The following is a 13,179-nucleotide window of genomic DNA, read 5'->3' as shown; positions in this document are numbered from 1 at the left end:
ATTTGTACAAAAAAGGTAGAGAAAATATAATTATTACAATTAAAGCTGATCTTACTAATAATTAAATTTAGCAAGTTTTAGGATACATGTTTAATATATAAACTATCCCTTTAAATAGGATCAAATAACATGAAATATTTAGGGGTAAATCCAACAAAATATGGACAAGATATGTGCACTATAAGCAACAAAGCACTGATGAGAGAAATTTAAAAAGTAAATAAGTGAAGAAACCCCAGGTTCATGGGTTGAAAGACTCAATAGTCAAAAAATTGTGTTGACTGTGTTTTCTTATTTTCTGTGTTCTTGAGGCTCTTGCATCTGGGGCCTTGCTGACAAGGGAGGGACTGGCCCTTCCAGGGCTGGTCAGTTCCTAGAGATGGCAGACAACCCTCCCAGGAGTCTTGCATATGCAAACTAAACAACCCAGAGTCCAGATTCTGAGCTACCAACTGTGCCTGGTAGCAGGAAATATTTCCCTGCCCTAATCATCCCAGGACCTAATACCAGACAGCCAAAGATAGCACCCAGACCCCAGAACCCACTGAAATTATTTCAAGTTGCCAATCCTAAGCCTGTTTTCCTGGCCTTGCCTTTCCCATGGAAACCACAGTAAAGAACTCCTGGCCATGTTCTGCCCCCATACCTCCTGCCTCCTGACAGACCCTGGTGCTTCACTGTGAGCCTCCCCCACCATGGTATTGTATGGCCCTTTCTCTTGGCAACTGTGAGTAACAAATTATCTTCTCAGTGGAATTTGTCTCCTGATCTGTTGGCCTCACCATACTTCCATAATAAAAAAAAGCCCTACATTTTAAAACAAAGATGTAAATTATCCCTAAAACTGACCTGTAGATTCAACACAATTTCAATCAAAATCTCACTTTTTTCTTTTAGAAGTCAGCAAGCTGACTCTAAAATTTATAGAAATACAAGTGACAAAGAATAGCCAAAACAAACCTTAAAAATGAACAAATTAAAACTTTTAGATGAAAATTTCTAGAAGAAAACATAGAGAACATCTTCACAAATTTAGAGAAGGCAATGTATTTTTGTTTATTTTCTTTTTGTAAAATAAGACACAAAAAGCATAAAGTATGAAGTAAAATATTGAAAATTGGATTTTACAATAGCTGAAAACTTTTGTTCCTAAAAAAATTCTATTAAGAGAATGAAAGGACAAATCACAGACTGGAAGACTATATTTATAAAACATATATTTGATCAAAGACCTGCATCTATAATATATAAAGAATATTTACAACTCAAAATTAAGGAATAATAAAACCTAAATTAGGAATGTACAAAATATATGAACAGACATTTCATGAAAGAAGAGACGTATATGGCAAGTAGACATGTTAAAAGAAGGTCAGTATCATTAGTTATTAGGCAAATGTACATTAAACCCACAGAAACATAACACCATAAACCTAAATAGAATGGCTAAAATTAATAAAACAGACAGACAAAATGTTAGCAAGGATCTTGAGCAACTGCAACTTTCATACATTACTGGTGAAAATGCAAACAGTACAACCACTTTGAAAAACAGTGGCATCAATTCTACTCCAAGGTATTTACCCAAGAGAAAGAAAAACCTATGTCTACACAAAGATTGGTATGTGAATGTTTACAGTGTCTTTATTCCTAACAGTTGTAAACTGGAAATAATACAAATGTGCAGCCTCTGATAAATGAATAAACAACCAGTGGTATACACAAACTATGAAATTCTAATCAACCATAAAAAAGAATTTTAAAGTATAAAAATCTGAGATATAATATGGTAGAATTTTAAAATTAGGAAATAACATTGTTAAAATAAGTGTAAATAGAACTGTTATTACAATAAATGTAAATGGACTGAAATTTCTGGAAATAAAAAACAATCAGAATGGAGAGAATAAACATGATCTAATAAAGTGTCTTAGAGAAACACCCATAAAATCAAATAGTACAGAAATATTTTTAAAAGTCAGGGTAGGACTTACCTGGTGGTGCAGTGGTTAAGAATCCGCCTGCCAATGCAAGGGACACAGGGGTTCGAACCCTGGTCCAGGAAGATGTCACATGCTGCGGAGCAACTAAGCCTGTGCACCACAACTACTGAGCCTGTGCTCTAGAGCCCACGAGCCACAACTACTGAAGTTCCCATGCCACAACTACTGAAGCCCATGTGCATAGAGCCTGTGCTTGCAACAAGAGAAGCCACTGCAATGAGAAGCCCACGCACCACAACGAAGAGTAGCCCCTGCTTGCCACAACTAGGGAAAGCCCGTGTGCAGCAATGAAAATCCAACGCAACCAAAAATAAAATAAATAAATTTATAATAAATAAATAAAAGCAAAGAGCAGCTACATAAAAAAAAAAAGTCAGAGTAATACGAGTTACAGTGCATATAAGACTAAAGATATTCCAAGGAAAAGAGATACTATATATATAACAATAAAAATTAAGATTTTAAAATAACCTGAACATATATGAATTTAATATAATTTCAAAATAGATAAAAACAATGGAAACATTTGGAAAAATAAATTTATCAATGATTGTACTTGAATATTTCAACACTACTCTTTCAGAAACTGAGATAAAGTACTGAAAAAGAAAGGTAAAGCATTAGGATGATTTCATAAGTAGATTAATGGGGTTTAATATAAATCTCCAGACATATACCTATATTAGCTAACCAACTCCAAAAGCATGTCAAAATTAACACAACATAATTGACAGGATTTATCTTGGTAACAGACAAGTCCACTAAGATAATACACCACAATAATTAACAAATAGAGAAAAAGGCACATGGTTCTATCAATAAATACTTCAAAACAATATGATAAAGTTCAACCCTAATTTATGTTATAAACTCATACTAAAAGTATAAATTATTAAATAATATGATCATCTACTGGAAACACAGAATAAAAAGTAATGCTGTTAGAATTATTAAGAGAATTCAGCAAGGTTGCAGATGAATTTACTTACATGAATAATACTCTTCTACATCAGAATTACCTAATAATACAATGAAAAGGGGATCTAATTCACAGTATCAATTACCATTGTAAAGAACTAAAATTATTCTAAAAGTAATGCACATAATTTATGAGAAAAAATAAGCTTTATTAAATAACATAAAATAAGGACAGTAAATGGAAAGAAAACTTGATCAAGGATGAAGCAATTTACCATTATAAAACTTAATTTTTTCTACCTTACACTAAAACTTTAGTGTAACCCCTATCAAAGTTATAATTTTTTAAAAATAAAGTCAACACATTTATTCTAAAAATCTACATGGGAGAATGAAAATGTACACATTACTAAGTAGATTTTGGAAAGGAAACAAAGGTGGATGTATTATCCTACTAGGTACAGTGACAGTCTCCAAAGCCAACATAAAGACACCAACGGCACGGTGACAATGGTGTGGACGCGGAGATAGGCAAAGAGGACAATGGAATTCAATCACATACCTGTGAGTTCGTATGCGAACCGGGGATATGATAAAGTTATAAATTCTGCCACTTTTTATGCCTGGGGGAACCTTTCACACCGATGATACAATCTTCACAAGTGTATGCATGCGTCCATATTCACATCACTACAAACCAGTGGGGAAAGAATGAGTTGTTTTATAGATTGTGTTTGAAAGAAAATGATATGGAGAAAAGCACAGCTGGATATCTACCTCGTATCATGTTCACAAGTAAATTCTATACAGATTTCAAAAACACTAAATGTAAAATGTATAACTAATGGGAGAAAGTGGTGGGACTATATTTGTAATCTATATTTGTAATCTTTTGGATGAGTCTTAGTGAAGACTTGAAAAGTACAAATCTCCAGATAAAAAGTGATAGATTGAGAGGACACCATAATTAGATTTCTTTCAAAAATGACACCCTAGACAAAGAATGCAAACAAATGAAATACCGAGAGTAGTTATTTATAATATCTAAAGCTGACAATGGAATAACAACTTGAATATACAAGTTTCCTCTGAAAATCCACAAGGAAAAAGCCAAGAAAACTAATAGAAATATTGGCAAAGAATGTGGCAGACAATTCCTACAGAAGCAAAGCTGAATGGCTAAGAAATAGGTGAAGAGATACTGAAATTACCTGAAAACAAGACCTCAGAAAAATGAAGATAATTCCAGCTGATAGCAAGGATGTGGGGAGACAGGACTTTCTGTGGAGATCCAGACATAGTGGCAAACAATTTGGCAGTTATCAGGGAAATTTAATTACAACTGCCCCATGATCCAGAAATCTCACTCTCATTTCTGTGTGTCCATGAGGTACTCTCGCATGCACAAGGACAGAAATGAGGATATTTATTGATTATGGCTATAGTGTGGCTATGGAGGCATGGACAAATAAAATTCACTGAAGACATTCGATGAACCACTTTGCAGAAGTCAGGAGCAATGAACCGGCTATACAAAGAGCAAAAGACAGGCAATACTCTATGTGCTTTGTGTGTATTGATTAAATATTCTCAAACAAATCTATGATACTCATAATCATATTCTCCTTCAAGGATGAAGAAACTGAAGGCTGAGAATTTAAATAAGCGCCATATCACACAGCGAGGAAACAGCTGGTTTGAATTGAGATCAGGATATCCCCCAGAAGTTGTACTCTTTTTGTTTTTAATTTTATTATAGAAATTTCAAATATACACAAAGATAAAACAATATAATGAACTGCACTGTAGGCATCCCCCAACTCTTGTGTTAATCAATTCACAGCTGACCATGTTTCTTCTCTGCCTCTGTGCCCTCACACTTATCCTGTTTCATATTATTTTTGAAGCAAATTACATAATTTCATCTTTAAGTATTATGGTATGCTATTCAGAAATATGTTTTCCCTTTTTGAAAATATCACAATATTATAATCCTACTCCACAATTTTCAACAATCAATTTTTACTATCATCAAATACACTGTTGGTGTTCACATTTCCCTGGTTGTTCTAAAAATGATTTTTAGCAATTTATTTGGTTGTGTAAGTGTAATTTGTATGTATATATATATACTTATACAGCCGTACATTGCAACTGGTTTCTCTATCAACCTCTTAATATTTGGATGGGTCCTCCCTCACAACTTTTTTCCCTCTGTGAATCTGATTTGCTGAAGAAACCAGGATGTTTGTCCTATAGTGCTTCCCATAGTCTAGATTTTGCTTATTGCATCCTGATGAAAGCATCTAGAATGTTCAGATGTCCCCTGTATTTTCTGGAAATTGATAGGTCTAGAAGTTTGATCAGATTTAGGGTTTTTTTTTTTTTTTTTTTGCAAGAGTGTTTCATAGGTGATATTTTGCATTTCTAACAGAAGCTAAAAAGTGTCTGGTTGCCTCTTATGTTGTGATATTGGCAGCTATTGATGATCATTGCTCATTAGGTGTAATTATTTTATAAAGAAAGACTTCTTCTCATCAACTCCTTGGTGACCTTGAGGTAAAGTCAAACAAGTGAAGCAAAGCAAACGTTGATATTTTCTCAATACTTCCCAGTTTTCAAGTTAAATGCATTTATTCCCTAGTATCCCCCAAAGTTGATCAATGAGTTATTTTTTTCAGTATTATTATGAACTCACAAATTTAAATCTATGTGATGTTTTCCAATGCATGGCAGTTAATATCTTCATTGACTTCAAATTCGTTTTCTGAGTACTTCTTATGTGACTCAGGTTGCCTTTGATAGCTTCTCTGCTTTCAAGTGTCAAGAGATAATCCAGGCTCTTCTTAATACTTTCTGTCCCAGACTTGGAAATGAGCAATTTCTCCAGTGGGCTCTAGTTCCTTTCCATGGGGAATGAGATTTAGACAGAACTAGTCTGAACCACTACACTACACCATCTCTCTGATTCTCAAACTGTAGAGTTGAACAAGAACATAAGAAACTATAGAACAATACCACTGTGTACATTTTAAAATGTGCAAAAAAAATTCTATATTTCATAAGTATTATCATTTATCATATCATAACACCAAATATAGTTAACATGAAACATCTTAATGAGTGTCAATGAAAGGGAAAGAAGGGGTAGGATCTGAGAGGAAATGGATTATTTAAGAAAAAAAAAGGAAGAAAGAAAGGAAAAAAATAGGCTCATGTTTTATGAACTGAGATATTGATTAATTTAACTTCTGTCACCTGAAGGTCAATAAGTTAATAAACAAAATCTTCAAAAGGAAAGAAATATAGGCAAATCCAATCAGAAAGTAGATCTGTGACTGGTGCGGGGAGATGGGAAGTGACTGCTAATGAGTGTAGGGTTTCCTTATGGGGTAGTAAAGATGTCCTGGAATTAGATTGTGGTGAGGTGTATATACTTGTGAACATACTAAAAACCACTGAATTGTACATTTTATAAGGGTAAATTTTATGACATGTAAATTATATCTCAATTTAATATAAAGAAAGAATAATATGTTCTATTACCCTCCTATACAAATCCTAGAGAAATTCACACACAGATTTGGGTCCTTGGTAGTATTGGGGTTTCTAGGACGCCTGCATGTCTATTTTTGGGGCTTGACTAACTAACATTGCAAGATATATAACAACTTTCTATGCAGCAGCCAGAACCCATGATTATGAGTTATAGAGCAGCAAAGAAGAAGCTTAAATACACGGTGTTTTGTGCAAAATGTACAAAACCAAATGAGATATATAGCACACTGTTTTACCTAAACTTTAATGTATTTTTATATGTGCATACATACACACACTATTTTTCAAAGTCACACAGCTATATAATTGCATATATCAAACACATCAGTGCGGATGCCAGGGCAAGAGGCAAGAATGGCTGTGAGAATAAGCCATGGAGGTGAAAACTACTGAATAAAATGAAGAGGTGAGCCTTGCTTGAACACAGGATTGTAACGAGCTAGCTATGAGCGAAGGAGGTGAGGAACCCTCCCTGCACCTGAGGTCCAAAAGAAAGAAATGAACAACAATCTCAATTTGATTCAAACCCTTGCTGTTATTTCTCTCAAAGAATATCAGACAGATGGAAGTATATTCTTTTTTTTTGTCTGTGTTGAGTGTTCATTGCTGCGTGTGGGTTTTCTCTAGTTGCAGTGAGGGGGAGCTACTGTTTGTTGTGGTGCACAGGCTCTAGGCACACGGGTTTCAATAGTTGCAGCACACGGGCTCAGAAGTTGTGGCTCTCAGGCTCTAGAGCACAGGCTCAGTAGTTGTGGCACACGGGCTTAGTTGCTCTGTGGCATGTAGGATCTTCCCGTACCAGGGATCGAACCCCGGTCCCCTGCATTGGCAGGTGCATTCTTAACCACTGTGCCACAAGGGAAGTCCAGAAGTATATTCTTAATTCACTGTAAAATGCCTTCAAAATGTTCTCTTCGCTTCTGCCCTCAATATTCTTGCTATAATGGGCTATTAACTTCAAAAACCTCTTTATGTAAGACTGGACACTATAAAATTCTTAGAGGAAAATATAGGAAAAACACTCTTTGACATAAACCACAGCAAGATCGTTTTTGACCCACCTCCTAGAGTAATGAAAATAAAAACAAAAATAAACAAATTGGACCTAATGAAACTTAAAAGCTTTTTCACAGCAAAGGAAACCATCAACAATATGAAAAGACAACCCTCGGAATGGGAGAAAATATTTGCAAATGAAGCAACGGACAAAAGATTAATCTCCAAAATATACAAATAGCTCATGGAGCTCAATATCAAAAAAACAAAAACCCAATTAAAAAATGGGAAGAAGACCTAAATAGACATTTCACCAAAGAAGACATACAGATGACCAAGAGGCACATGAAAAGATGCTGAACATCACTAATTATTAGAGAAATGCAACTCAAAACTACAATGAGGTATCACCTCACACCAGTCAGAATGGCCATCATCAAAAAATCTACAAACAATAAATGCTGGAGAGGGTGTGGAGAAAAGGGAAGCCTCTTGCACTGTTGGTGGGAATGTAAATTGGTACAGCCACTATGGATAACAATATGGAGGTTGCTTGGGCTTCCCTGGTGGTGCAGTTGTTGAGAATCTGCCTGCCAATGCAGGGGACACGGGTTCGAGCCCTGGTCTGGGAAGATCCCACATGCCACGGAGCAACTAGGCCCGTGAGCCACAACTACTGAGCCTGCATGTCTAGAGCCTGTGCTCTGCAACAAGAGAGGCCGCGATAGTGAGAGGCCCGCGCACCGCGATGAAGAGTGGCCCCCGCTTGCCACAATTAGAGAAAGCCCTCGCACAGAAACGAAGACCCAACACAGCTATAAATAAATAAATAAATACTTTTTTAAAAAAAAAAGTAAAGTCTATAAAAAAAAAATATGGAGGTTCCTTAAAAAACTAAAAATAGAACTACCATATGACCCAGCAATCCCAGTACTGGGCATATACCCTGAGAAAACCATAATTCAAAAGGACACATTTACCCCAATGTTCATTGCAGCATATTTACAATAGCCAGGACATGGGCAAAACCTAAATGTCCAATGATAAATGAATGGATAAAGAAAATGTAGTACATATATACAATGGAATATTACTCACTCATAAAAAGGAACAAAACTGGGTCATTTTTAGAGATGTGGATGGACCTAGGGTCTGTCATACGGAGTGAAATAAGCCAGAAAGAGAAAAACAAATATCATCTATTAATGCATATATGTGGAATCTAGAAAATTGGTACAGATGAACCTATCTGCAGGTCAGGAATAGAGATGTAGACATAGAGAATGGACATGTGGGCATGGGGGGGTGGAAGAGGAGGGTGGGACAAATTGGAGATTAGGTTTGACATAAATACGCTACCATGTGTGAAATAGATAGCTAGTGGGAATCTGCTGTATGGCACAGGGAGCTCAGCTGGGTGCTCTGTGATGACCTAGATGGGTGGGATGGGGGGGTGGGAGGGAGGTCCAAGAGGGAGGGGATTTAGGTATACATATAGCTGATTCACTTCATTGTACAGGAGAAACTGACACAACATTGTAAAGCAATTTTACTCCAAGACAAAAACAAAAACAAAAAAAACCCCTTTTTTTCCCTCATCCTCACCTTCTAACTTCAAAATCACCCAGATTCTCTGAGCTCTTGTCTTTCTTCTCTTTGGAGAGCAAATTTCACCTTCTTGACCAACCACCAACTCTTATTTTTCCAGTTCTGTTCTCTCTAATGCTCACACAAATCCTACACACAAGTCCAGGAAGCAGGCAGGCAAATGCTGCCTTATTCCTGGGGGATGGGGGGCTTGGTGGGGGAGGGGCTCTCTCAGAGGTGCAGCAGTTGGAATGTACTCTGTCCTCCAAGTTTGACCTCCAGCTCCATGGGGCTCCTCAGGGCTCCTAGGATCTGATAATCCAGCCTCTGCCTTGCTGGTCCCCCAGTTCTAGGAGTGGTGTTGTATTTTTTTAAACTTCAATTATTATTTATGACCTGCTACAGTGTCTCTGTTTGATTTTTCAGCCCTCTAATACCTGTGTAGCCAATTCCCTATGTTAAATCCCATCTGCTGAAATACCTGTGCAACTTGTATTTCCCTGAGTGAATCCTGTATGTTATAACATTTAGTTCCAGAAGCTCAGGACATAGACCCTCAAAGATGGGATGCTGGAATTGACTTGGTCATATCCTTGGCCTTAAATGTAATGCTGAGCTCATTAGCATGGAGAAATCAGGTACGATTAAATCCATGGTGAGTTAAGGCATCAGAAGGAAAGAATCTCCTGTTGTTGACCACGCCGCAGTACCTGTAGAACCCAGTGCTGCAGTCACATGGTGGCTTCACTTGGCCATAATTGTGGTAAAGATAATGCAAGGATTATGGGTTAAGAATTCTCCTTTTACTACGTTGTAAAGATTCTAGAAAAAAAAATAACTCAGATTTATAAATCTCAATTTGTCACGGTCAGAGAACCAGAGAGATTCCAGGGTAGCCCTAAAATAACCTCTTGTTTTTTGTAGCTGCAGTGAGGAGTTTGTTTAAAATCAGGAACAAAGTATAATCACACAGGTTACAGAATTATAAGTTGAATTCACAAGACTACTAACTCTTATGCGTAAGTTAAAGAATTGACCGGAAATAAATAGGACTTTCAGTGTTGCAATGAGTGCATTTGGATGGACTTAGATAAAGTTGAGAATCTTTAGCATCTCTGAGGGTCCCTTTCCAGCAGAAGTAGTTCCTCTTCCTGAGTCTGAGGAGTCTAGTGAACTCAGCTTTGTGCAAAGATATTGCAATATGCTCACCTGAGGGAGGTGACTTGTAAGGAGATGCCTGTCCTCCCCAAACCCACCCTCCTCACCCCTTCAATCTATAACTAGAGTTGGGTCTCTCCATCCTTCAGTGGGAGGCAAGTATTATGTCTGACATGGAGGAAGGAGTTAATAGTATGAAAGAATCATGAGAGCTTGCTCATTTTCACCAGCAGAAATATGAGGAATTGTGTGGAAATGAATTTGAAGGGTGTCAGACCAAAGAGGAAGGAAGGTAAACTGGGATGAGACCACATTTACCAGTAGCAGTGTACACACCAGAGATTCTGGATTTAATGCATTAGCTCAAGAAGTTGAAGGAGTTTCTACCAATTTTCTCGATTGATTGCTTGATTAAAACTTGGACCACAGAAGACCTCATTGGAGATGCCAAATCTTCCCTGGCATAATGTAGAAAAAGGAAGTAAATGGCTGAGAACACCGAGGATGCTGGAGTGGATTTGTTATGTGTGCTCGCATTTCTCCACGGCCCTCCCTGAGAGAGTCCTGAAGACACTCGCTAAGAAATGCATTTGCTGGAGGGGCAGTGGTGTTCTTGAAACACTCTTGGCCAGCTTGAGGTGCCAGTTGCGGGGGGGAGGTGGTACCACCATGGAATAGGGATGATGGAATCCTGAGAAGGAGAGACCAGAAGGCAACACCCGAGTAACAGAGACATTGCCACAATGGGCAGAAGGGACGAAGCGCACACCACTTTTTACCACAGGCATCGTTAGTGGTGACTACTCGTCATGATGTCTTTAAGACGCAATACATGGAAAGCTCACTGAATATTATTTAAATATTAAAACTCTATAAAGAAAAACTCTACATAGAAAAACTCTACATTCTGGTGAGCAGAAACCTGATGTTAGAGCCCACAATGGAAAGTCACGCTTTCTCACCCAGTTTCCACAATGGACCCTCTTCATAGACTCAGAAATCCTTGGTTGAAGAACCTGGAATGGCTTCCGGTTTTGACCGGACCCCGATGAAGTCCTCCTTGACCAAAGCCCCAACCACTAGCAGCTTTAGCATAGGGGTAGGTGCAGGGAATGGGGAAATGTTACTTAGGAATAAAGTGTTAAATAATATACAGAATAGGCATGTTAATTTCTAAATCAAAACTGTGTTTTGTAACTTGGTGTATAAGGTCCGTTTTTACTGAGCAGAAAAGTCATGGGACCTGAATTGTACTGGGAGGGGGGAGGGCAGCCTCCCTCCCCCGTTGATAATTAAAGGAGCCTTGAGAGACAGAAAGTAAGTTGTGATTTGATCCCTCCAGCGAGTCGTGCCTCCAATGAATTGTTTACCCTGACACTGATTGCCATTAAAATTAGTCATCTGATTATTTGCTTCAGACCTGGGGTTTTTTTTTCCTGCTACATTCTGATTCCTTGAAACTGGGATGCCATGTGAAACGTTCTCTTCTTTATTCCCCTTAGCTCACAAAGTCCATGGTGCCTAGTAGGTGCTCAATATTACCTGTGAATTACGAGTGGATAAATAAATGAATTCCATAGAGAAGGAGCTGAATGTCCAAGCAGGGGCGTGATGACTGAGACTGACAGATGCTGCAGACTCAGAACCCCAACCCACCTCTACACAGTCTCTACTTAGTGTTTTTCCAGCAAATCAAATGGAATCTCTGCCAGTCATCGTTTCTAATACCAAAAAATAATACATGAATATCTTCTTACTGAGAAACTTTGACATGCTGATCACCAAATCCCCGTGACACGGTAAAAAAGGTCTGCTGTCCCCTCTTTATGAGTTTGCACACGGTCACAGGGCAGGCTGGCTCCTTGCTCACTGCCAATGAATAATCAGGGCCAGAAAAGGAACATGCAGCTCTACGGAGAATATAAACTGCCAGGAAGGGAAAGACTTTGATTTATTCACAGACGCAGCAATTCTCAAAGTGGGGTCCAGAGCCAGCAGCCACGGCATCCGTCAGCACTTGATCAATGTGTGATGCATCTCCACAACTGCAGACCTTCCCCTGGGACGTAAACAAGTTCACCACTTCATGAATGTTCCAAATGTAGAATCAGAGAACTAGTTACCCCCTTTAAAAAGAAAAAAAAAACGATATTATGAAAATGATTAAAAAGGCTTTACAAATAATGTTAACTCAAGTCCCTTATCCATGGTATGGTTTTCCCCCATTTGTAAAGGAAGGCAAACAAGTTTCCCATAAACAGCCCTTCCCCTTACTGGCTTTGCAGTACGATTTGATTTATAAAAATTCAATTTACACAGGACTTTCAAGAGAGATGTTTATTGTGGAAACATTTGGTTCTAAGATCGATAAGTCTGGGGCTGTTTTGAGTAAAGGCCGAATGCCTCCGTTCTCGTGGCTGGGCTGTGGGTACAGGGGGGCCCTTTGCTCTGAGTCAGCTGAATCGCAGGCATGATTTCCCACTATGCAGGATATATTCAGTGGTAAGCGATAAATCCACAGAGGGTCAAGCAGTTTCAGGAAGTCTATGAAGCGTGTATTTACAGATTTTGGCCAAATTGTTAGAGGGATTAAAAAAGAAATCAATTCCTCTGATCTGCCTATCCTCAGAGAGTCCATCATATAGGAAATGATCAATAAATGCTGTACAAAATAACAATAATGATAATTATTGTTATCATCTTCATAACTGTCTCCCCAACAAGAATATGCAAATAAAGATAAAACCAATAATAAAAGGCTTGGTTTCACTCACTTTTGGATGGTTGTCCTTCAGAGTCCGATAATTTAGGTATTTAATTTCAGATTTCTCTCTCTGTTCCCAGACTAGACACTGTATAGATTTTCTAAAGTTCTGGGAAAATGCTTGAAGGCACATGTTTGATCCTTTCCTCCCCCATCCAATTGTGAAAAAAAAAAAAAAATGCAACCCAGAAAATA

This window comes from Eschrichtius robustus, chromosome 13, assembly GCF_028021215.1.
Source record: "Eschrichtius robustus isolate mEscRob2 chromosome 13, mEscRob2.pri, whole genome shotgun sequence".
Taxonomy (NCBI): domain Eukaryota; kingdom Metazoa; phylum Chordata; class Mammalia; order Artiodactyla; family Eschrichtiidae; genus Eschrichtius; species Eschrichtius robustus.
This window is presented reverse-complemented; position numbering follows the sequence as displayed.